At 33.9% G+C, this 27,952-nt stretch overlaps 1 pseudogene; it reads left to right on the top strand.

The window, feature by feature from the left end:
- Window positions 1–49: 49 nt before the first annotated feature.
- On the top strand, window positions 50–27,505 carry LOC150093328 (acetylcholinesterase pseudogene; annotated as a pseudogene).
- Window positions 27,506–27,952: the final 447 nt, after the last annotated feature.

Here is a 27,952-nt window from a genome sequence, read left to right as displayed (position 1 = left end):
GATTTTTTCCAAGATAACTCTGACTGTAAATTAAAAAAAACTGCGAACTATGATATTCAGAAGTTGCCTTGCCTTTATTGTTGGAATTGCCATATATTTCTGTCATAGTGCTGATACCCAAAAAATATCTGAAAATTTGATTGTCCACACTAAATACGGTAAAATAAAAGGTAAAAATATACCAACACCAGGTGAGAAATCAGTTACAGGTTTTCTTGGTATTCCATATGCCAAACCTCCTTTAGGTGACAAACGCTTCCGTCCACCAGAACGCATCGAGCCATGGACCGATACACTGGAGGCAATCGAGTTACCAGATGCATGCATGCAGGCAAAGATTCCAATGAATAAAGCTTTTGAAAAAGAGATGGCTCTACTTGCTGGAAAGAATCCTAATGAAGACTGTCTGAAGCTAAACGTATGGGTCCCACACCCACAGCCGAAGAAGGCTGCAGTTATGGTTTACATTTATGGTGGAGCATTTGTTGTTGGATCTACGGACGCATTTATTAACGATCCCAAGGTTTTAGTTTCAGAAGGAAATGTTATTGTAGTGTCAATGAATTACAGAGTTGCATCTTTAGGTTTCCTTTATTTTGGGCGTCCCGATGCACCAGGAAACGTAGGGTTGCTTGATCAGACATTGGCCATTCGCTGGGTAAAGGAGAATATTGCTGCATTTGGAGGGGATCCTGAATCCATTACTCTTTTTGGAATAAGTGCTGGAGGTGTAAGTGTAAGTTTTCATCTGTTATCACCCCTCAGTCAAAAATTGTTCAATCGGGGCATCATACAGGGTGGAACTGCAACATCCTCTTTTGCCGTACGTGACAGAACAAACGCCATTGAACAAGGTCTCCAACTAGCAAAACTTGTTAACTGTCCCCATGACAAGAATGACCTTGACAATGTCCTGGATTGCTTACGCAAGAAGGAAGCAAATGATTTAGTGGAACAACAAATTAATTTACATGGAATTCTTGAATTTTCATTTGTGCCTGTAGTAGATGGAATATTTATTAAAGAAAACCCAGAAACGATACTGAAAACTAAGCAGTTCAAAAATACGAGTATTCTTCTTGGAACGTCTTTGAATGAAGGAAGTATGTTCCTCACTAATTATCTTCCTGATATTTTCAGAATGGTGGATGACCTTACTATCACATATGAAGAATTCCTAGAAGCTTTGAGAGTATTTTCTCCTTCTAATGATGAGTTAGTTGAACAAGCCATTATCCAGGAGTACACAGATTGGACCGGATCCGATTTCGTTGGTGGTGTAGATAAATCAGTTACTGATCGGTGTTTTGTGTGTCCTACGGAAGAGTTTGCTACTGGGTTTGCAAATGCCGGAAATGATGTCTATCTGTACAGTTTCCAGTACCAGCCATCTCCTCTTGTTAAAGGTTTTCCTCCGAAGTGGATGGGAGTTAGACATGCTGCAGACTATATGTATGCGATAGGCTTTTATTTGAATGAAGAATTGAAGAGTGAATCACATGATATACAACTGTCGAAAAGATTAATGCGAATATGGACAAATTTCGCCAGATCAGGGTAAGATTGATGTTGCAATGAATATTTATTACCTTTGTTTTTTTTGTTTTAAAAATTTGGTAATTTGATTCACTTAATACATAAAAGTGATTAAGTAATTAGCATGTGTCTTATTAGTAAAAGCGTAGAATTTTTTCAAGTTTTCCTTTTTCTCTGGGTGGGTTGGCGAAACAAATTGCACTCCTGCTTAAATACTATCTTCGCTGGTAAGATCTACAGAAACAAAAAAATCCGGAATGTAAGTGGGAAAAAAGTTCCAACGCTTGCTTATAGAAAGGAACCGGTTTCGTTACGATTTGATACATCCCAGTATGTAAAAAATAGCTGAATATCACGTGACCGACGTCAATCCGAAATTAATGTTTGTATAACTCGCTAAGCTAATCTCCTTAATCGTTGAATGTTATTTCATTAACTTTCGATAATTTTAAAAGAAATTGTCGCGTTTAATTGAACTCAACTCGTTTGGTGGATGTACTTGGCGTGTGCAATAATGCATCGTTTTTTTTGTTTAAAATGTAAGTTTCTTCTGTGATATTATCAGGAAGTGATGTATTAGATTAGTTCGCTCAATATTTGAATTTTATTTTATTTTTAAACATAATCACAAAACCCAATATTTGATTTCGAGATTAGGTTTAAATTATTATTTCAGGCTCAAGATTATCCGGATTATTTTATGTCTGAAGATTACTCAGCCATTTGTCTTAATTTTGGAGCATGTTTTGCGGGAGTTTACAGTCTGCTTTAAATCCGATTGCACGATGATGTTGTCTATAGGTGAAAGTTAATTAAATCCATTCAAGGTCAAAGGTTGACTGATGAAGAATAATTCTGTAGAACAAAAATAAAGTCACTTACTCTCGCTAATCAAGAGGTAGTGAGTTTGAATCTCACAGAAGGGTGTTTCTGCCTTGAAATGTCTTTAAGGGGTTGAAGAATATCATCGCTCGTTCTAAGACTATTCCCATGTTTATCAGTCCTGAAGTGACAGAAAAAAACAATAAACATATTTCGATGTTCAATCTTTAGATAGGCTGACTATACGTACCGTTTTGAATCGGACAGTACCGCTTATTTGTTTATTTTTTTCCCCACATTTCGAGGCCTTCCCGTTGTTTTAATAAAAATATCAATTATGTCTCGTTTATTGGCCAATCATAAATTATTATTCACAACCTATAATCGTATATCAATATCATGGATACCAGTAATTTGTATAACCATGGAGTCGTATTGTTCGATACTAAATATCGATATCTGCAGTGATTTATTCAGAGAAAATAAAAAAATACAAGTTGGCAACACTTGCGTGTCGTCAACGTGTTCTGCTGTCGCGTTAGTGTTTGTTTTGCCTGTATGCTATCGGGTGGCGTTGTTATTCAATGCCGGTGGATGAAATTTCATATATTTTTAAGTCTTCTCTTTTAAAGCTATAAGTCTATCGTTGCAATGTGAAAAGAGGCGAAACTGCAGTTTTAATGACGATCATTAGAAAGAATTCAAATTTATTAAACTGGACGTGCTTTGTAGTGATGGAACAAAAGTGGTATGCAACATTGGAATGTCAATTTTTTCGTTATTCAGAGAGGCAAAAGCGACATCAACCAACATCTACGTAGCCAGAAACATAAGGATGCTGAAAAGACTCTGGCTTAAGTTAGAAACATCACCTCGTTTATGGTGAAAGCGATAAAATGGCAGCAAGTGAAGCTCCTATTGTTTATCATACTGTCACGGTCAAAGTTCTCGCGCAAACTGCTTTTCGACATTGATAAATAAAATTGATAAACAAAAATTTTATTCAGCACGTACCACATCAGAAGCAATAATTACCATCGTTTAATCACCATGCATATTGGGCGAAGTAATAGAGGATTTGAATAAAATAAAAAGCATTACAGTCAGTTTAGATGCATCAAACAAAAAAAACATGAAACTTTTTCCAATCGTTGTGCGGTACGTTTTGCCAAATTATGGTGTTCAAGACAAAATTATAGACTTTATTTCCTTACTTGATGAAACATCTGACCTATACTGTGCTATCTGCAGAAAGTAAATGAAAATTTCGCCTTACAAAACAAAATTGTTGCTTTCTGTGTAGATAACACGAACATCAATTTGGCGGTTGCAAAAGCCTTGGCAAAAATAATGCGTGGCAAAAACTTGAAACTAAAGAGGCAGATTATCGGTGTTAGTGGGGAATATATTATACACAATTGTCTCCAGTGTGCTGTCGACTGTTTACCAATTGATATTGAATGTTTTGCAGTGAAAGTATACAAATACTTCAATATATTCACAGTCAGAGTTGACCCGAAAAACTTGTGACTTTGCAGGAAACATTATGCTAAATTGTTAGAGCATGGAAATACAAGATTTTTGTTCTTGGTTTATGAATTGAGAGAATTTTGAACATGTTTGATGGGCTTCGTACTTATTTTCTTTCTCGAGAAAAATATCCTGAGTAGTAGGGGAGGCTCTTTGAACAAAATACTTCCGGTGGGCGTGGCTTTTCCCTGAGGGTATATGTGTCAATGGCTTCAGCTACGTCATTGTGAGTGACGTCATGAGTTTGGAATGTTTGGAATATTCATGTGGGCAAGTGTGTGAATGGCTTCAGTTCTTGTGTTTTGGTTCGCGTATGGGATTATGGGTGATGATAGAGATAAGGATTCGTGTTGTGATTGGTGGGACACTTTGAACAAAATGCTTCCGGTGTGCGTGGCTTCATGAGTTTGGAATGTTTGGAATTTCCATGTGGGCAAGTGTGTGAATGGCTTCCGTTCTTGTGTTTTGGTTCGCGTATGGAATTATGGGTGATGGTAGAGATAAGGATTCGTGTTGTGGGTGTGTGTTGTTTTCAGATGTAGATACGTGACGTCATTTGTTATTTGTAAATAAATGTCGTCATTTGTTATTTGTAAATAAGTGACGTTATTGTTTTGAATGGAAAGGGAAATATTAGTGGATAAGTAATCGTGTTGTCATTGGTGGACACTTCTGACCAGATCAAGATCAAGATAAGATAAGGAATCGTGACGCGAATGTTTGTTGTTATTGAGTTTGGAATGATAATTTAATTTAACTATATTCTATGTCACACAAACATACAGTTTTTTTTTTCTTCTACAGATGGTTGTACTAATTTTCCAATACATTTTGGGTATTTCTTTCCTGTTAAAGTGTGGGAATTCTTAGAGAAAGTCGTGATGGCTCTCGTGTTTCGAGTTTTTCTGAATAATTAATTATATACTTAAAAAACCTGTCCTTAAACACACATACACACACACACACATATACATATTAGATATAAAAAATCGCTAATCTATCCATGTTGATACTCTAATATATACCCTATGATTATTCTTATGGGAAAAAAAAAAAAAACTATTCAGTATTAGAATTACGCTTACCAAAAACATACGAGCAGTTGTTATGTTTAAGTTAAATATGACACACATCTGTCATTGTCGTCTGTGGGAATTCTTAGAGTATGTCGTGATGGCGGGTGTGATTAGATTTTTATGAATAATTAATTATATACTGGTGTCACTCAAACATACGGTTTTTTTTTTTAAATTTTATTTTATTTTATATAGATGGTTGTACTAATTTTCCAATACATTTGGGGTATTTGTTTCCTGTTAAAGGATGGGAATTCTTAGAGTAAGTCGTGATGGCGGCAGTTAGTGGTTATGTAATCGTGTCGTGATTGGTGGGACACTTCTGACAAGATCAAGATAACATTAGGATTCGTGACGTGAATGTTTGTTGTTATTGAGTTTGGAATGATAATTTAATTTAACTATATTCTATGTCACACAAACATACAGTTTTTTTTTTCTTCTCTAGATGGTTGTACTAATTTTCCAATACATTTTGGGTATTTCTTTCCTGTTAAAGTATGGGAATTCTTAGAGAAAGTCGTGATGGGTCCCGTGTTTCGATCTTTTCTGAATAATTAATTATATTCTTAAAGTACCTGTCCTTAAACACACACACACACACACACACACACACACACACACATACACATTTGACATAAAAAATCGCTAATGTGTCCATGTTGATACTCTAATATATAACCTATGATTATTCTTATGGAAAAAAAAAACTATTAAGTATTAGAATTACGCTTACCAAACAACATGCGATCAGTTATGTTTAAGTTAAAAAAGCACTTACAGCTTTCCAGATGACTCTTCGAAATTCGATTATTCCAAAATAGTTCAATTTTATATCCACAACACAACACAAACACAAAAACCACAAAGAATGAAATTTCTGTAAATACTGTAACCTGAACTAGTTACTTCGTCCTTTTGATTACGGAGCGTAGATGGTGAGGTTTCGTCATTGCAATATCCCCCAGCGAGCGCTTTTCTTCAAAGGGGATGACATGAGTCACAACCGTAAATTGTGAATTTATTTTCCAACACTGAATATTTCTCATTAAGTCTTTTACAGCAGGTTTTCTGAATATTCCAATTGTTGATTAACATGTATTCACAGAACACAAACACAAATCTGAAAAGAACATTTCACTTTTTCATTATAGCTTACTGTGGCTAACACATATTCACACCACAAAACACACAAAACATAGGAGTTGATAGATATTTCTGTAAATAACCAGAAAAGCTAGTGGACTACTTAATTTACTTTAGTATCCGTTTGGTTCTCTGTATTAATCTTTCCCACGGGTGTCCTTCCTCGGTAGGAAGCTCTATGCGCTGTTTTGTTTAGCGTAAGTGTTATTTCCGGTTTCGAATTTCGATTGCTGTTACAGTATGGAATTCAGACAAGTGAAATTATTATTATTTTTTTTTCAAATTGATTGGTTATTTTCTGTATTTTACTTTTAAAAGTCATATTCTAACAGAATAACTGAGTAGAATTAATAAATATATAAAGTATATGTGAATTTATTTTCCAACACTGAATATTTCTCATTAAGTTTTTCTTAAAGTTCCCCAAGCTTAGTGGAAAGTCTATGCGCCGTTTTGTTTAGGGTAAGTGTTATTTCCGCTTTCGAATTCCGATTGCTGTTAGAGTATGGAATTCAGACAAGTGAAATTTTTATTTATTTTTTTTTTTCAAATTGATTGGTTATTTTCTGTATTTTACTTTTACAGGTCATATTCTAACAGAATAACTGAGCAGAATTAATAAATATATAAAGTATATGAGAATTTATTTTCCAACACTGTATATTTCTCATTAAGCCTTATCCGGTCGCCTTTTGTTGTACGTAGGTGAGAAATCGTGTGTTTTGTTTCAAACTTTTGGTTTCCGCTGGGAAATTACCAATATAACTATTAATTTTACCTTCGATTCCTTGTGCTCTTAACCTATTTCTGTAAGTAGACTTTATTTTTGAATTATTTTCCCACACTGTTAGTTTTCATTCATTAACCTTGTTTCTAGATAACGAACAAATAAGACTTTTACTTCAATGAATCAAAAAAAAATTCTCTGGTTACTTTGTGGCATGAAATTTCACAAGGAAAAAAAAAAATGTTATCTTCTTTCTTAAATTTGTATAACACATCTACGACACCCAATTTGTTCATTTAATTTACACATTTTATTGAACGAAATATTATTTACAAATTGTATTTACTGAATCTAACAATACAGAAAATAAATAATTTGAAAAATACATCAAAGGTTCTTCCATGGTTGTGGAATTACCATCGTATGGTTTTGACAATGTGATTCTCATCTGAAAGTTAATTTTCATTTGGTGGTTGTTTGTTGGGAATTTATTACTGTAGTAGTAAAATTAAGGGTTGCATATTTATATTTTCGAATCCAATACGTATACTTCAGAGAATTATTAAAAGCACAGAATCTTTCGTTATGTTTCCAAAAGCATTTAAAAGTACACATTATGTTTTCACGTTTTGGGCATCCAATTTCATTTAAATCAAGAACAGGCCTCCCTATTAACTTCGTTAATGTTTTTGATTTTTCTCTTCCTTTGGCAAGTAATATATGATATTTGCATGTTGATTCTATCATCCAATCTCTTAGTTTGTCCAAAGCTAGTGAACCAATTTCCCACTTCAGCTGATGGTTATATTTTATTAACCAAGAATTCTGTTTTTTAACTCTTTCAGGTAATTCTTTCCAACTACAAGGTGATTTTGTCACTGCATATCTTACACTAAATCCATCAGAAATACAAATTTCTTTAGGAAATAAATTTGAACTGCTATTCAACAAAAATTGTACATCAATTATCCCAATGATAAGTGAAAATTCGTATTTTTCACCCACTGTCGATTTTTCATAATCGTTTTCCTTCATTCTTCTTCTTCGATTACTTCATATGGCACCACAAATAAATAGTTATTTATTATTATTTCACTGATTATTAGCTCTGATCGTATACTTTATGGTAACTTTCGTTTACAAAATTCTAAACAATTAGAACTTTTCACAAAGAAACTTTCAATGAATTTGTGGCTCACCCATTATTTTTGCATTACCAAACACAAATCACAAAACAGCAGCTGCAGAGGATGAACGATTACCTTAAGTCCAAACTCACTCGACTCTCTGGTATTTTCTTATAGTACTGTTTACACTTACCATCCCCTACCCTGACCGTTCCTTCAAAAATGAACCTTTGCGCAGATGACTCAACGACATGTTTTCACAGGCTGTTGGATATACTGTTGGTGTGTTTTTATCTTACTTTGTGTAGGGAAAGGTAAAATTTGTATATGTGTTATCTGTAGAGTACAAACATTTTCTCTATGCCAAACTTTAAAGAAGTGTTAAAGTCACGTTTTGTTGGTTTCATTAGATGCTTCTCTCTTTCTCTCTCTTTAAAATAACCAAATTCTAACAGTTTGGATTTTCGATTATGTGAACGATTTGTTTTCAGATAACTCAAATAATGTCAATAGATAGCATTAGACAATTTCTAAAATAATCAATACATGGATTTTCGTTTTCAACACTTTTTTTTCCCTGTCCTGGCATTAATTTCACAGTTGTGATTTTTTTTAAATAATTAAACAGAATTGCATTAAGATATAAAGTTGTGGATTTAAATATCAAGATCTAATCAGAATAACTGAGTAAAAATTCACTGTGGAAAAACACAACAACAAAAACACATCTTTGTTCATTTAAGTTTACAAATGCACATTTTATTTTGCTGAAATACTATTTACAAGTATATTCACTGAGAAAAATTCGAAACATGTAATTACCTAAAAATATTTCACAATATTTAGTTAGACTCTTAACATTTTCCAAAGAGTTCAATGAATAAAATTTTTGTTACTCACTGTTTCTTGGTTACATTACATCAAAATAGCTGGTCACGCAAAACAATTTTTAAATCAGATACCATGATAACCACACTTCCATACGTTTGATATTGTGTCAGTCTGGAAATGACACCATGCCTCGCTGAACATTCTGTGTATTCTTTTGTCAGCAAATATACACAAACAGTTTTTGTAAAATGTTCGTAAATGTCCCAAAATAAAGAATCTTTATCGAATTGGATAAAATCTTGAAAGTCTAATTTATACCATTGATGAATTTAAATGTTGAGCGATAATTTTTCCCATTAATCGGACAGATGGTAATTCAGTTTCCAAAAATAGTAAATGATTATCAATGTCGTACATTTTTGTTGAAAATCTCTCAGCTTCTTCACAACTAATAGAAAAAACCTTACTTCCATCAGCTCCTGTATCATCAAGTATTAGTTCCCCATCTTGGCATTTCAGAATATAACATTCACCGAGGTCCATTTCGTAGTCAACTCTTCTTTGCAAGTAGCCGAGGATATCAGACCACTTCCTGCGTAATTTTTCCCAAGTGGTCCGGGATAAATACATAACAATGTACGTGTCTTCTAAAATAATAATCGGTTTCCATCCTTTTAGAGCTAGGTGAAGAGTTTTGTCTCGTGCTATTTTCCTGAAGAAAGAAAATTTCAATGACTTTTGTGGCTCACCCATTATTTTACTTTACTTTACTTTCCTGGATACCAATCACCACAACACAATACGATAACTTCACAGGATGAACGAATTGTCGTAACTGCAAAGACACTTGACTCGTTTATTTTTCCTTATAGTACTGTTTACCTGACCCTTAACCCTGACCGTTCCTTCCAAAATGAAACCTTTGCACAGATGATTCACGGACATGTTTCTACATGGTGTTGGATAAACCATGATGACAATGACGGATGTGTGTCACACTGGGAAAATTCCAAGATATCTTATCTCAAAAACATCACCCACAATTCCATAGCCAAACAAAACATGACAACAATGTCGTTATGTGTTTGGATATTTCTGGGGAACATATGTCTCTCATACTGTGATATCACAGAGGGTGACAGATGTCTTCCCTGCAATGCTCCCCCAACCTAACCCCATCACCCTAGTCTCTCACCATCCCCTCTCCTCCAGAAGATGTCTGCTCAGCCTAGTGGATATGAGTGAGTTCATCGTTTGCGGATATCTTTTAGTGATGTCACCTCCAATTGATACTGATAACTTTTTTGGGAAAAAAAAAAAAAACGCGTTTTTTTATTTTTTTTCCAAAAAAGTTTTCATAAAAAATGCGTTTTTTTCCTAAAAAGTTATCATAAAAAACCAGTTTTTAAAATTTTTTTTTTTTTTCCCAAAAAAGTTATCAGTATCAATTGGAGGTGACATCACTAAAAGATATCCGCAAACGATGAACTAACAACGATGAGTTCAATGAATAAAATGAAAAATTTTATTCATTGAACTCTTTGGAAAATGTTAAGAATCTAACTAAATATTGTGAAATATTTTTAGGTAATTACATGTTTCGAATTTTTCTCAGTGAATATACTTGTAAATAGTATTTGAGCAAAATAAAATGTGCATTTGTAAACTTAAATGAACAAAGATGTGTTTTGTTGTTGTGTTTTTCCACAGTGAATTTTTACTCAGTTATTCTGATTAGATCTTGATATTTAAATCCACAACTTTATATCTTAATGCAATTCTGTTTAATTATTTAAAAAAAATCACAACTGTGAAATTAATCCCAGGACAGGGAAAAAAAAAGTGTTGAAAACGAAAATCCATGTATTGATTATTTTAGAAATTGTCTAATGCTATCTATTGACATTATTTTAGTTATCTGAAAACAAATCGTTCACATAATCGAAAATCCGAACTGTTAGAATTTGGTTATTTTACAGAGAGAGAAAGAGAGAAGCATCTAATGAAACCAACAAAACGTGACTTTAACACTTCTTTAAAGTTTGGCATAGAGAAAATGTTTGTACTCTACAGATAACACATATACAAATTTTACCTTTCCCTACACAAAGTAAGATAAAAACACACCAACAGTATATCCAACAGCCTGTGAAAACATGTCGTTGAGTCATCTGCGCAAAGGTTCATTTTTGAAGGAACGGTCAGGGTAGGGGATGGTAAGTGTAAACATTATTATTATTATAAGTACTATAAGAAAATACCAGAGAGTCGAGTGAGTTTGGACTTAAGGTAATCGTTCATCCTCTGCAGCTGCTGTTTTGTGATTTGTGTTTGGTAATGCAAAAATAATGGGTGAGCCACAAATTCATTGAAAGTTTCTTTGTGAAAAGTTCTAATTGTTTAGAATTTTGTAAACGAAAGTTACCATAAAGTATACGATCAGAGCTAATAATCAGTGAAATAATAATAAATAACTATTTATTTGTGGTGCCATATGAAGTAATCGAAGAAGAAGAATGAAGGAAAACGATTATGAAAAATCGACAGTGGGTGAAAAATACGAATTTTCACTTATCATTGGGATAATTGATGTACAATTTTTGTTGAATAGCAGTTCAAATTTATTTCCTAAAGAAATTTGTATTTCTGATGGATTTAGTGTAAGATATGCAGTGACAAAATCACCTTGTAGTTGGAAAGAATTACCTGAAAGAGTTAAAAAACAGAATTCTTGGTTAATAAAATATAACCATCAGCTGAAGTGGGAAATTGGTTCACTAGCTTTGGACAAACTAAGAGATTGGATGATAGAATCAACATGCAAATATCATATATTACTTGCCAAAGGAAGAGAAAAATCAAAAACATTAACGAAGTTAATAGGGAGGCCTGTTCTTGATTTAAATGAAATTGGATGCCCAAAACGTGAAAACATAATGTGTACTTTTAAATGCTTTTGGAAACATAACGACAGATTCTGTGCTTTTAATAATTCTCTGAAGTATACGTATTGGATTCGAAAATATAAATATGCAACCCTTAATTTTACTACTACAGTAATAAATTCCCAACAAACAACCACCAAATGAAAATTAACTTTCAGATGAGAATCACATTGTCAAAACCATACGATGGTAATTCCACAACCATGGAAGAACCTTTGATGTATTTTTCAGTTTATTTATTTTCTGTATTGTTAGATTCAGTAAATACAATTTGTAAATAATATTTCGTTCAGTAAAATGTGTAAATTAAATGAACAAATTGGGTGTCGTAGATGTGTTATACAAATTTAAGAAAGAAGATAACATTTTTTTTTTTCCTTATGAAATTTCATGCCACAAAGTAACCAGAGAATTTTTTTTTTTGATTCATTGAAGTAAAAGTCTTATTTGTTCGTTATCTAGAAACAAGGTTAATGAATGAAAACTAACAGTGTGGGAAAATAATTCATAAATAAAGTCTACTTACAGAAATAGGTTAAGAGCACAAGGAATCGAAGGTAAAATTAATAGTTATATTGGTAATTTCCCAGCGGAAACCAAAAGTTCAAAACAAAACACACGATTTCTCACCTACGTACAACAAAAGGCGACCGGATAAGGCTTAATGAGAAATATACGGTGTTGGAAAATAAATTCTCATATACTTTATATATTTATTAATTCTGCTCAGTTATTCTGTTAGAATATGACCTGTAAAAGTAAAATACAGAAAATAACCAATCAATTTGAAAAAAAAAACAAATAAAAATTTCACTTGTCTGAATTCCATACTCTAACAGCAATCGGAATTCGAAAGCGGAAATAACACTTACCCTAAACAAAACGGCGCATAGACTTTCCCACTAAGCTTGGGGAACTTTAAGAAAAACTTAATGAGAAATATTCAGTGTTGGAAAATAAATTCACATATACTTTATATATTTATTAATTCTACTCAGTTATTCTGTTAGAATATGACTTTTAAAAGTAAAATACAGAAAATAACCAATCAATTTGAAAAAAAAAAAATAATTTCACTTGTCTGAATTCCATACTCTAACAGCAATCGGAATTCGAAACCGGAAATAACACTTACGCTAAACAAAACAGCGCATAGAGCTTCCTACCGAGGAAGGACACCCGTGGGAAAGATTAATACAGAGAACCAAACGGATACTAAAGTAAATTAAGTAGTCCATTAGCTTTTCTGGTTATTTACAGAAAAAGCTATCAACTCCTATGTTTTGTGTGTTTTGTGGTGTGAATATGTGTTAGCCACAGTAAGCTATAATGAAAAAGTGAAATGTTCTTTTCAGATTTGTGTTTGTGTTCTGTGAATACATGTTAATCAACAATTGGAATATTCAGAAAACCTACTGTAAAAGACTTAATGAGAAATATTCAGTGTTGGAAAATAAATTCACAATTTATGGTTGTGACTCATGTCATCCCCTTTGAAGAAAAGCGCTCGCTGGGGGATATTGCAATGACGAAACCTCACCATCTACACTCCGTAATCAAAAGGACGAAGTAACTAGTTCAGGTTACAGTATTTACAGAAATTTCATTCTTTGTGGTTTTTGTGTTTGTGTTGTGTTGTGGATATAAAATTGAACTATTTTGGAATAATCGAATTTCGAAGAGTCATCTGGAAAGCTGTAAGTACTTTTTTAACTTAAACATAACTGATCGCATGTTGTTTGGTAAGCGTAATTCTAATACTGAATAGTTTTTTTTTTTTTTCCATAAGAATAATCATAGGTTATATATTAGAGTATCAACATGGACACATTAACGATTTTTTATGTCTAATGTGTATGTGTGTGTGTGTGTGTGTGTGTGTGTGTGTGTGTGTGAGTGTGTGTGTGTGTGTGTGCGTGTGTGTGTGTGTGTGTGTGTGTGTGTGTTTAAGGACAGGTACTTTAAGAATATAATTAATTATTCAGAAAAGATCGAAACACGGGACCCATCACGACTTTCTCTAAGAATTCCCATACTTTAACAGGAAAGAAATACCCAAAATGTATTGGAAAATTAGTACAACCATCTAGAGAAGAAAAAAAAAACTGTATGTTTGTGTGACATAGAATATAGTTAAATTAAAATATCATTCCAAACTCTATAACAACAAACATTCACGTCACGAATCCTAATGTTATCTTGATCTTGTCAGAAGTGTCCCACCAATCACGACACGATTACATAACCACTAACTGCCGCCATCACGACTTACTCTAAGAATTCCCATCCTTTAACAGGAAACAAATACCCCAAATGTATTGGAAAATTAGTACAACCATCTATATAAAATTAACTAAAATTAAAAAAAAAAAACCCGTATGTTTGAGTGACACCAGTATATAATTAATTATTCATAAAAATCTAATCACACCCGCCATCACGACACACTCTAAGAATTCCCACAGACGACAATGACAGATGTGTGTCACATTTAACTTAAACATAACAACTGCTCGTATGTTTTTGGTAAGCGTAATTCTAATACTGAATAGTTTTTTTTTTTTTTTCCATAAGAATAATCATAGGGTATATATTAGAGTATCAACATGGATACATTAGCGATTTTTTTATATCTAATATGTATATGTGTGTGTGTGTGTATGTGTGTTTAAGGACAGGTTTTTTAAGTATATAATTAATTATTCAGAAAAACTCGAAACACGAGAGCCATCACGACTTTCTCTAAGAATTCCCACACTTTAACAGGAAAGAAATACCCAAAATGTATTGGAAAATTAGTACAACCATCTAGAGAAGAAAAAAAAAACTGTATGTTTGTGTGACATAGAATATAGTTAAATTAAATTATCATTCCAAACTCAATAACAACAAACATTCGCGTCACGATTCCTTATCTTATCTTGATCTTGATCTGGTCAGAAGTGTCCACTAATGACAACACGATTACTCATCCACTAATATTTCCCTTTCCATTCAAAACAATAACGTCACTTATTTACAAATAACAAATGACGACATTTATTTACAAATAACAAATGACGACATTTATTTACAAATAACAAATGACGTCACGTATCTACATCTGAAAACAACACACACCCACAACACGAATCCTTATCTCTACCATCACCCATAATTCCATACGCGAACCAAAACACAAGAACGGAAGCCATTCACACACTTGCCCACATGGAAATTCCAAACATTCCAAACTCATGACGTCACTCACAATGACGTAGCTGAAGCCATTGACACATATACCCTCAGGGAAAAGCCACGCCCACCGGAAGTATTTTGTTCAAAGAGCCTCCCCTGCTACTATCCTGTTATGTTGCGAAAATTGTTTGAAGATCCCTGTTTGAAATTGTGGTTGCCATTTGCAAGAAATCAAGTGTCTACATTCCAAACATACATTAGTTTAATTGAAAAAGATAATATTTCAGCCAAAGAAGTAACCACGAACATTGAAAATCTTGTAAACAATTTAGAGTCCATAAAAAAGTGAAGTGTTTGTAACTACTGATGTGAAAAAGCAACTTAAAATGATAGTAGATTCATGAGAAAATAATAAGGGTAAGTGTTTTGAGGTAGCTGAGAATTTCTATGAAACCAGCTTAGAATATGTCAACCAGTGGAAGTGCAGTTTAAGGAACATTGAGAGGTTCCAGTGGCTGCTACTAAGGAAGACACATGAATAGAAAGAAATCCAGAACAGCCTGAATGAGGATCTCATCACATGCACAGAAAGAGGAGAAACTCGTGTATTTGATCAGTGGATCATCTTAAAATCTATAATTGTGAGGCAGTTGGATTCGTGGAATAAAGGAAACATTCCTGTATCTCATAGATGGGTACAGATTTTTTCTGAAATGCTTTATTCTTTGTCTTGCAGGAAGTACAGCACCTGTTGAGGGAATATTTTCTGTTATGAACAGGATGTGGTCAAAGGAGAAATCTAGATTAAGTATTGAGACAATGAGGGCTATGTTAGTTGTAAGACAAACCTGTGTCATTGAGTGTGAGAACTTTTATGATAAGGTGTTGGAAGAGCGAAATTTGCTACGTAAGATCACTTCATCGGAGAAATATTCATGGTAAGATCATAGTGAAATACAGTCCTCCTCTACGTCTACCTAAATTTTTGTATGGGTTCTGTCACTGAAGAATAATGATAAACTCAATATATTTATGTTATAAAACTTTTTTTTAACGTTTTACTTTTTCATGAATACAGAATATTACATAACCCCCGTCCAGCTTTTGTCTCAAGGAAATATGGTCAGTCAATCTTTAGAGCAGTGTTTGTGATTGGCTAACCATTTGCTCACCAGCTGTGCTAAGGTACCACGAGTTTACAATATTTCATGGTTGCACGCACGCACACACACACACACACACACACACACACACACACACACACGCACGTGAGCATATGCTTAGTTAAAAATCCAAAGATTATTTTGTTTTTCTAACTTCGTTCATCTGCTGGCTGGTCTCATTTCCTTCCATAAAGTATTACCGTGTGTGTGTGTGTGTGTGTGTGTGTGTGTGTGAGCACACTTCATAAACGTAACGAAGCTTGGTACGAAAGTTCAGTAGTTTGATGGTGTTGTCATAAATTGACCAAGAATTGATTACACTTTTAAAATCAAAAATGAAATGTCTCATTATATGGTCAAACAACTCTATAAATGAGATTATCAAATGGTTTTAACATTACAGTTATCTCTAAATGGCCACTGTTCCTGTGAAAAGTGTTTCGTCCAAAATTGAAATGTACTTTACTCAAGTACCATTTGAAGTGCGATTGAACCAACATTTAAGATTGATTTCATCGAGTGTAGCTTGTCTGTTTGATAAACATATCGCTGAAGTCAAAATCGGGAGATATTGCTTTTGTTTCTTGGAGTGAGAAGAATGATATTTCACTCTCGGAGACAACAGCCGTGTTTGCTAAAGAACAGATAATGATGAAGCATAAGCCACTAATTACTAGCTCATTTTCGGAATATATGGTGCGTTGCCTGAATAATAATAATTATATAAATAAAAATTGGGAAATTGCAATCATGAAATCGCACTGACAAATTGTGTGTCATGAAGATAATTATAACTATCACTTTAAATATGAGTACAGCCGCAGAATGACAGTCCCTCAATTCGCTACTAATAAAAAGGCAGGAACAAATGTAGATTTTGACATGTAGTGTGTGTGTGTGTGTGTGTGTGTGTGTGTGTGTGTGTGTGTGTGTGTGTGTGTGTGTGTGTGTGTGTGTGTGTGTGTGTGTGTGTGTGTGTGTGTGTGTGTGTGTACTTGCGCATGATAAGACTGCGTACTCAGAAGTCGAAAAATACGGTTTACTGTTGGTATAAGTGACCGAATTCAGGAGCTGGCGATCGACCAACTTAATTTACTCATAGTTATTACATTAAAGACTTAGTTCTGGTTCTAGCGACCGACATGAATATTTCTCATGGGTTAATCTTGTAATCGTGTCTGTATAGCGTTTCTATTTCATATCTGAAATATCACTTCTATTGCTAACCTCAAAATGGTAAGGCGATGTACAGGAAATTATTAGTTTCAATTTTGGAAACCGCCATTTTTTTTTTTTCCAAAAAATTTGCGTCTGTTGTTTCATAAACCATATAACGCCGCATTTGTAATACGAGAGCAGGTTTTAACAAAACAAAACAAAACAACAACAACAAAAAGAAACTGCTGTCTGCATTAACTACACTGGTGCCCAAAGTTAAGGAAGAACTACATTTTTACCCGTATAAAATTTTTTTTCCTAACTACAGCCAAATATACACATAAATTTATTGCCAGCATACTAATATATTGCATTCCACAAAAAATGTGCTATAATTTTCGTGCAGTTTAAATTGCAATACGATTTTGGCAAAAGTTACAAATTTCCAAATGCCATAGTTAAGGAATGAATGTATGGAATATATCCACACTGAACTGCGATACAGTTCTCACAGCGTCGTACCATGGTTACCATCAAGTGGTTCAGGAGGTCTTGAGGCGAACTGGCTGATTTCTCCTTTACAGCAATAATGAGGCCCTGTTCAAAATTGCTGCTCACAGTTCCCCTTATCCAAGGAGAATAAGAGGAATTTGGAGCAGTAATAGGGAGATGCATTTTTTAGACTGCGTCACGCTGTTGTCTCCCAAACGTGTTCTATGGTGTTGAGATCTGGTGAGCGTGCTGGCCACTCTATTAAATTAATATCCTCGTTCTCCAGTAGTATCTGGAGGACGAAATCTCCACGGAAGAATCGAAAATGACGGTGAAGTACTTCTTTGCACTATGGGTCACCACTCATAGTCTCTTTTTACAGCTCATCACGTCTATTAAACATAATCCCTCCCAACACCATGACCCAAACATCACAGCATTTATCCCTTCAATGACATTTTCACTAAGGTAAGCAGTACCACTTTCACGCTGGGACAGGTGTTGTCTAAAATAGGAGGTGACTATCATCTATAAAGAATACATTACACCATTGGTGTCTTGTCCAAATTCTATAGATACAACACCACTTAAAACGTGCTCTACAATGAGCTGTAGATATAGGGACGTAGATTAAAGTTTTAGGCAGTGTACCTCTTCTTGTCTCAGACGTCTTGCCACAATTTGTCGAGATATTCGCGTAACTGTAATTGGATGGAGCTGACTTGCAAACTGACCTGTGTTGCGTCGATTACACTTTCCTGTTAGAACAAAAAATCTATCTTTATGTTCGTTGGTGGAGCGCGAGCGACCTCTTAGCAAACCTCTGGAGCACACATGCCATTAGTTTGAAACACTGCTTAGAGTTTGGAAACAACGCTGTGTTCCAAACTTTCTGTCAACATCAGTAATTCTGCGGCATTCTTCAATCTTACCAGGAATTCTTCCCCTCAAGAAGTCATCCAGAAGATGTCTTTAAAACATTACTAGACATTAAAGATTCCAACTTTCTTCACGAAAAGAGCTTCCTTCAAACTTCCTTCTTTTATACGATGGTAGTAGTAGTAACTGTTGAATGTTGCTGTTGATGATGAAGGTTATCAATGTATCTAATAGAAGAAAATGTATGTACTATACATTACTCCTGTCATCGTATGAAGTTTCTGTAGCTCAAGTGATATCATCGATGCCTTTGGTCGGAAAGACACTGGTTTGAATCCAACCAAGCCCTTTTATAAGGACTTTTCAACTGAGCGGGTGTTAGCCAGTGGAGGAAGCGTTTGTCCCTTTTCAGAAATTCGAATTTTTCATTCCACAAAATGGGAAGCCTTCCAGAAGAACATATGATTGACAAACTTTTAATACACAAGTCCAGACTGCTGATATTGAAAAAGTAAAAATCTTGATTTTCGATAATTTCAAGTTATCCAATTTATTATGAATCTTCAGTTCTAGTTTTTCCCCATTAGTTTATTATATAGCTGACCTCTTCAATGCCAAAATTTAGATTTTAACATGATAAGTAATTAATTCCCCCCCCCCCCCCCCACACACACTCTTCCCCAATCTTAGCTAAAAAAATTAAAACTGTCGGTAGAATTGTATCCATAATTAATAGCTTTCATTAACATAGTGCATGTTGAATGATATATATATATTTTTTTTCATATTATGTTGAGTTAAGTTAAATTCCTACAATTTTTACTTATTTCAGCAATCCAAATGTATCACCAGATGGCTCTGAAGAAAGTCAAAAATGGCCTGTTTACACAACAGAAAGAAAAGAATATTTAATCTTCGATAAGCCAGAGTCTAGCTCTGTAGGTCGTGGACATCGTTCCAGGCAATGTGCCTTTTGGCAACGATATATCCCTTACTTGACCCAATGGACAGGTTTGTATATTTAATCTTGTTTGTTTTGAGCTATAATTCATTTTTCGATGTGAACTAAATTATTTTCATCGAGAATTAAATCTACCGAACCTTTATGGTCGTTTGTCAAAATTACGCGTGAAGCTCAGCGAGTGAGTGGATGTGAAGCATAACAATTTCCTTTCATTTAAGTTAGCGAAATGCAGTGATTATAAAATATCTAGTCTTCTAGCTCGTAAGATGACTGGTATAATTATAATAATAAACGCTACATCATTTTTTTCTTTTTCATCATCATCATGCGTATCAATGATTTAGGCCTAGCAAGGCCTGTTCCGGCCTTAGAAGTCATCGTTGAATCGTTTAAGAGGACTTCCTGGTTTTCTTTTTCCTAATGGCTTGTTTTGGCAATCCTTCTGTTTTCATTCTTTGAACGTGTTCCATCCATCTATATTTATATTTTTTAATTTTTTCTATGACTGGTTCTTGGTTTAATTCTTTCATAATTTCTTCATTTGTTTTGTGATCAAATAGGGTATACTTTGCAGTTGTTCTCATAAACTTCATTTCTGCTGTTGCTAATCTTTGTTTGTCTTTTTGTTTTATTGTCCAGATTTCGCTTTCATACATTAAGACTGGTAAGGCTAATGTATTGTATACTTTTAGCCTGGTTTGTTTTTGAACTAGGTTTGGTTTAAATATAGAGTTAATTACACCTGTTAATTTTAAATATTTTGCAATTTTTATATGATCATACATCCTAAGTAGTTAAATGAATTCACCTGTTCTAAGATCTTATTATCTATTACTATTTTAGTTCTTGCTGGATCTTGTCCTTTAAAGGCCATAGTTTTCGATTTTTCCGTTGATATTATCATACCATAATCTTTGGATATCTCATTTTGATCTAAAAAAGCTTTCTGTAAGTTATCTTCAGAATTTGTAATTATTATTTGATCGTCGGCAAAGAGGAGAGTGTTTAAGTTAACTGTAGGAGAAAGTTTAATTCCTTGATGTATATTTTTATTCTATTTTATTATTACTTCATTTAAGTAGATATTAAAAAGAGTTGCTGAGAGGGGACATCCCTGTCGGACCCCTTAGTTTATCTCTCTCGTATATGATAGCTCGTGATTTAATCTTATTTGTATTTGATTATTTTGATATATACTTGTGTTAACTTTTAGGATATTATTTGGTATTTGTCTTTCTTTTAATATGTTAAATAATATGTTTCTTTTAACTTTGTCAGATGCTTTTTCAAAGTAAATAAATACAATATGTGTGTTTCTAAATTATATTCTCTTCTTTTCTCTATTATTAATTTTAGGCAAAAGGCCGGGTCTATACAGGGTGTTCGGGATAAATTTGACATATTTATAATTAATTATATTTTTCCGTAAGTTACATGTATTAACACACACTTCTCTTCATTTAAAAGTTTGGACCCTTCTTCATTCATATACAAGATGTCAGAAAGGATGGATAGCTGGAACCCACCTGAATCATGGAAGAGAATAACTTGTATCATGATGATTCGTGCCCGCCATCAAAATAAGGATATTACGACTGCTGCCCAATGCTCCCTGAATACAGTAAAAACAATCAGGCATGAACTAGAGACTTGCAATGGTGACTACGAGGATGTAGCAAGAAGAAAGATCCCTAGCAGACGATCTGATTGCGTTCGTACAGCAGAATTCCTCGCAAATCTGCAGGAACAGGTGTTGAAGAACCCTGGCATTGGAATTCGGCCTTTGTTCGTGGAGTTGCTAACTGTAGTCAAGCCCTGGATAACAAGGGTAGCCAATGGTAGGCCGTATGTATGGCAGCAGGATTCGGCCCCTTGCCACACCTCTGGGAAAAGTCAAAAATGGTTGTCTGAAAATTTCTACGACTTCACCAGTCCAAATGTTTGGCCTCCAAACTCCCCAGACCTTAACCCCATGGATTATTTTGTATGGGGCGCAGTTGAAAAAGACACCGATCGCACTTCCAGTAATACAAAAGCCCAGTTAATGGATAAAATTAAAACAGTTTTTGCGGCCCTTCCCAGGGAGACTGTAGCATCAGCTTGTTCGAGGTTCCGAAGCAGAATTGAAGCTGTGATCGATGCTAATGGTGGTTATTTTGAGTAAATCTTGTTGATAGTATTGTAATTAACTCTGCCTGTAATGTTTTTTTGTCAATTCATTAAATTTAATAGATACAAAGAAGATTTTCTTTTTCCTTACGAAACTGTCAAATTTATCCCGAACACCCTGTACATGATCGTCCTTTTCTAAATCCATTCTGTACTTCTAGAATAAAGTTTTCGGAATATTTCATTAGTGTGCTATTTAAGATTCTGCTATATATTTTGTAACAGGAATTTAGTATACTGATACCTCTATAGTTTTTAGGGTCATCTCTATTACCTTTCTTAAAGATAGGAATCACAATTGCTTTTTTCCATTCTATTGGGGGGATACCAGTTGAGTAAATTTTATTTAAAAATAATAAGAGTCTTCCTTTGAATCTTGTTCCTGCGTATTTATATAGTTCTGAACCTAGCTTATCTTCTCCAGGTGATTTTCCGTTTCTTGTTTCTTTCAGGCTGATTTCTAATTCTTATTAAGTAATTTCCTTTTCATTTTTGTTAATTGTTTGCCAGTTGTCTTTTTAAAAATATTTGTGTGTCCACAGTTCTGTGTATTAATTTAGAAATTCTTCTAATTTCAATTCAGTGTTTAATTTTATGTTTTATTTGGTATCTGCATTTAAGTGTTTCAAAATCTTGTATACATTATGTCTTATTTTATATAAATCATCTTCTAAATTAGAAACAAATTTTTTCCATGATTCACTACGTCTTTTTCTGACTTCTCTTTTAGCTACTCTTATTCTTTTATATTCTATTTCATCTTCTAATCTTTTACTGCTTAACCATTTGCGATAGGTTTCTTTTTTCTTTTTGATTATTTCTTTGATTGTATCATCCGAGATCTTCAGTTTTTTCCTTTTACTGAATTTTTTGGTCTTTCCTAAGCTTTCATTTGCTGCTGCATTTAGTATCGTTTTTATATTAAGCCATTCTATTTCTATTTCTTCATTTTGTTTTATTTTATCTAGATATTGGCTAATTTTTTGTTCATATAGCCATTGTACATTTGTGTCATTCAATAGTCTAGTTTTATAAACAAATGTTTCAATTTTTCTTTCTGTTCTTGTTACTTGTTGCCATTTAGGTGGTAATCTTAATTTTATTTAACAAGGAAGTGGTCACTGCTTATTTCATATCCTCTGTGAATTCTAACATCTAGTGAAAATTTTGATGTCTTTTCACTTAATATGAAGTAATCTAATATTGATTTCAACCCTCTTGCTGCCCAAGTATATTTATGTATGTCTTTATGTTTATAGAAGGAATTCATTATTTTAGGTTATTTTTTCTTTTTATTTCAGGTTATTGATAATATTGTTTTTACTATTTAAATTAAGTGGATATTGAATCCAACATTATTTCAAAGCCGAATAAGAAACTCTAAGATAAAAAACCGAAGAGTTTCACCCCTAATATCGATAGAAACTATAAAAGTTTGGGCGAATCCAAGCGATAGAAGTTTCGGCGAATCCTTTATTACGATTTGCCCCAGCATGAACCAGGTGTTGGCTTACGCTTGGATTCCCCGAAGCTTTTATAGTTTCTATCAATATTCGGCGTGAAACTCTTAGGTGTTTTATCTTAGAGTTTCTTATTCGGCTTTGAAATAATGTTGGATTCAATATCCACTTAATTTAAATAATTTTGCATCGCTGAAGTGAAGCCTGTTGGCTCTTATCTCAGTAATTGTTTTCACTAAATATATAAATATTAGTCTAATGACTTGATAATAACGGGAAATTGAAATTCCACGCGCTCATAACTACTTGCGATCACAGTTACCGCTTTATGTTCATACTATAAATGTTAGAAACAGAACAAAAAAAAGATATATTTTACACAGCAAACAATTTAACTATTTTTTCAAACTTAACTAAGGAGAAGTCATCATTGGATGAAGATTCATACATGTTCAGAGAGCCATCTGTCACTCAAATTTAACGATACTTTGTTTAAGCAATTTGGTATTATCTCAAAAGATGCCATGACTAATAATGGTCAATAATTTATTTTCTTCACCTTTCATATGCGGCTGTTTAAGGATACTGTCTGGTTAATATTTTGCGTTGTTCGCGTGGCCCCTAATGGATAAGACGTCTGACTTCGGATAAGAAGATTGCAGGTTCGTGTCCTATCGACGACTGCAACTGGGCAAAACCTTTTTCAAAGTCCTTTGACAGAATACCACATGGAATTGTAATCAGTGAACAGTAGCATATGGGGATAGATCTAGGGTGGTGAGATAGATAGGAGGGTGGCTGATGGAACGATATCAGAGAGTAGATTATTCAGGATGAGAGTCCGAAAGAAGGTCTGAGCTACTTGGCGTGCCGCAGGGCTCTGCTCTTGCACCGCTACTGTTTAATTTGTGCATTAACGGTATAGGAAAGGAACATGAGAAGAACTGTTTTGCAGATGATGCAAAGTTGGATAGATTAATAATTAATACAGATGATGTTAATATTTTGCAGGATGATTTGGATAGATTGGATGACTGTGCAAAGGAGAATGGACGTTCATTTAATGCGGCAAGGTGTAAGGGTAATGCATTTTGAGGTGAAATGAATATTAGCTGCATATCACATTGTCGGAACTGTACTTGAGGAAATTGACGAAGTCAGAGACATATAGCAAAAGTAGTTGAAGCAGCTCAAACGATTACTTGGTTACTGAATAATACTTTGATGAGCAGAAAAAAGCAGATTATTGTTCCTCTTTATCAAGGCTTTATCAGTGATGAAGAAGAGGTGTATGATTCAGAGGCGTGTGATCAAGATGGTAGGAGGTCTATAGAATGACCCTTACGAGAACAGGTTGAAGATATCTAAGTTAAAGAAACTGGTTGATCGGCGGAAAAACATTGATAAGATTGAGACATACAAATTATTGAGGGGTTTTGCTAGACTAATTCAGAGGAATTTCAGAACAGTTCTGGTGGTGAGAAAACTAGCGTCCGTCCATAGAAACCGAGTAAGAGTGTAGTTAGCAAGGAGGTTAGAACTAGATATTTTGCTTGTAGTGTAGTGAATGAGTGGAACATGTTTCCTCCTCCTCCTCCTCCTCCTTCATCCCTGCTACTGCTGTATTATTGAGGAACAGTCTTCCCCTAATGTCTTTCCCAAGGAATACAATATACTGGCTTTTAAATCAAATGTAATCAAGTTTCTCCTTTTCCAGCCCATTATCCTTGCACCGTACTAACGTGGTATACGTTGATTATCCAACCTCTTGTGTATGGGGTCAACACAAAAGGATCGTATTGTAATTTGCACATTATTGCATTTAGAAATGTGTGCAGTGCATTGTTACATCATGTAGTTGTATTTGACTCTCCCATTGTTTTGTTTTTCCAAGGTAAAGATGCTTAGTTGATACGGAAAAAAAACAACGAAATATCTCTTACATTAGATTAGTTGAACATTTTATCTTTTCGATGTGGTCAAAGTGCCTATCCGGCAGGTAATGCTTGAATTTAAAAAACTTGAATTTAAAAAATTCAAGTTTTTTTCAGGAACGCAGTTCCGGGATCGATCAAGTCCACTTCTCATCCATAATTTTAGGCATAATATCTTCTTTTGTTGCATGGAACAGACATACGATGTTATTTATTAAAACAGCAAGATATTTGCAGAGTATTACTGGCGCTGTTTACATAATTGTGTAAATGGGGCATTTTTCTCTTTCTTCTGTTTGGGCTAAGATGTTTTCTTCTGAATGTTATATTACTACTACCATATATTACTAGACATCCGGAAGGAGTCCGGGACTCATCAAGGAAAGCGACATATCATCCACACTAGTCTTATTTTTTTTTCGAATTCATTCATGCTACACAGTATTTGATCTAACGCTGGATCATCTAAAGCTGGCTTGAATGCACGAAAAGATATGCTTTCTAACCAACAGGCTGTAGATCTAATTCCCACCAAGAGCATGATGTTTATGTTTGGCTTGCTAATTCCCTGTGAAAAATGCAAATGCAACATTATCACGTCTTTTAGCAGCAGCCTTCACATCATCAAAAAATCATATGCGATATGGTAGTGAAAATGAGATTCCAAAAAAATATGTTAAATATGATATACTAACTGAACTGTACCACCACCTCCAAACGCAAGCAATTCTAATCACGCACCGCTCTATGAGAAAAAAAAATAAGCTCTCACCAGTTCTTGATTGTGCTCATTCACAACATTCCATGAATGACGCCTCGTCATCTCCCCAGCCTCCACAAAATGAAAAAAAAATTTGGAAATACTGCTATCCAGTATATCCATTTCAGAAATTTGTAGGTTTCTATCATCATCTTTTTCCTCATCTTCGCTAACATTTGCAGTCCATATATTCATAATCTATTTTCAAAAACTATATTCCACAGTTTCGATGTCATTTCCAATATACCTTTCACTACATTATATTTGAAAACTAGATCGATCTGGTTATAGTAGTTCAGGTGAAGTAGTATCAAGTGACCTTGTAAAGGGGCAAAATAACTTCCATATCTTAACATGTGAAGGATTGTCTCAGCATTCCAATTAACATCTGAGTTTCATTTTCAGTCTTTGCTATATGGCCCCTGACCTTCAACTTCCCATCAATTAAAACTCCAAGATTCCTAGCCCAATCAGTTTCTTTTAGCATATTTCTGCCAATATAATACGACATTGGATATACCACATTATGCCAAAGTGCATAACTTTACAGTTACTCAAATTGAACTGAACAGCCATTTTGTCATTTCCACATATTTAGACTTTTCAAGTCTTTATTCGAGTGTAGCATGCAAGTAATCCTCGATTAATTACCCTGTCCATCATTCCACCATCAGAAAATTGCTATGTGTCTTCTGTCAAATCTTTCCCATTGACATTAAATGAAGACTGAAAAGCAATGGAATAGTGGCTGATCCTTGGTTACACCACTGGTTATCTTTCAGCTTGCAGATTCACATCCCCATACTTCTCTTTTTGATGTCCATGATGTATTCTGTGAAAAGCTTTTGCAGTGTTTAAAAGTATCATGGTGTAACCAATTCCATTGTCTAAATCATGCATATTATTATTATGAAATGAGAGTAAGCTGCTCAAGAATGACCACCTTACTTTGCTAATTACAAATAACAGATTATTTGTGAACCAATTTCTGTATGTGGGACATTATGTTAATGGAGCATCGATAGCAGGAAGAATGCAGTGTTGGTATGATGGAACACCGCTGGTATCGTCTATCACCAGAAACACATTAATGCAGGAAAACAGTAAAAGAAATAAAATTCATCAATTTTTAATCATTATAATAATAATTATAATCATTTTAAATTATTGCACGCATTTTAGATATAAAGAGTATCGTTCTTTTGTCTTATTACCAATATGAAAACTCTGCAAACACTTGAAGTTTGATTATATATATAAATTTTATAAAGTTTGTTAGTCTTCAATTCAACGTAACACAATATCTCACTGAAGTTCATCTTTTGGTATTTTGTAACCAAAAATATTTTGATATGCTGGGTAAAAATATCCATTCTTAAATTATAAAATATAAAAAATTCATCCTTTTTTGACCGAAACAATATTCTTTGTCAATTTCATTTTAAATTGAGAAATAAATGCCTTGCAAAATGAAGTGATGTAACTGTTTGGATATAAAGAATTCGTGAGTTATGAATATTATAAGTTATAATGAAAATTTCTTATTTCAGAGACCAACAGTCATTGTGAAAAGAAAGATTGGCAACATTCCGTCTGGACAAGTCCTTAAAAATGTTATTGTACAGTTGAGTTTAACTTTCTGTGCTATTTTTGTACAGTTGAAATTAGAAATAAAATCTTCTTCCAAATTAAATGAATTCTTGGCCAATTGTATTGAACATGAAAATGTACGGTTGTATACGTTTTAAGTTAAAAGTAAATAAATAAACATAAAGAAATTCGTTTTCTTTCAGTATTTAGTATTAATCAGTTGTTTAAAAGTACTTTTATCACCGAGAAAGTGTAATGCATGTAAATTTATCCGATTTTCTTTTATGCGCTGCCCATGTTTGATGATACTGAATATTCAACCTACTCACTTCGGTGGTGTGGTCTTGACTGGGTCTTAGAAAATCCATCTCTACATCATTGCTTGAAAAAAGTGTAATTTTGTTTTCTATAGTAGGGTTCAAGGACTGTCCTGTTATTTTGGACATCCACAATACTAGTGTGCAAG

Source organism: Typopeltis vanoorti, chromosome 24 (genome assembly GCF_054136105.1).
Source record: "Typopeltis vanoorti isolate ZY-2024b chromosome 24, IOZ_Tvanoo_1.0, whole genome shotgun sequence".
Taxonomy (NCBI): Eukaryota; Metazoa; Arthropoda; class Arachnida; order Uropygi; family Thelyphonidae; genus Typopeltis; species Typopeltis vanoorti.
This window is presented reverse-complemented; position numbering and strand designations above follow the sequence as displayed.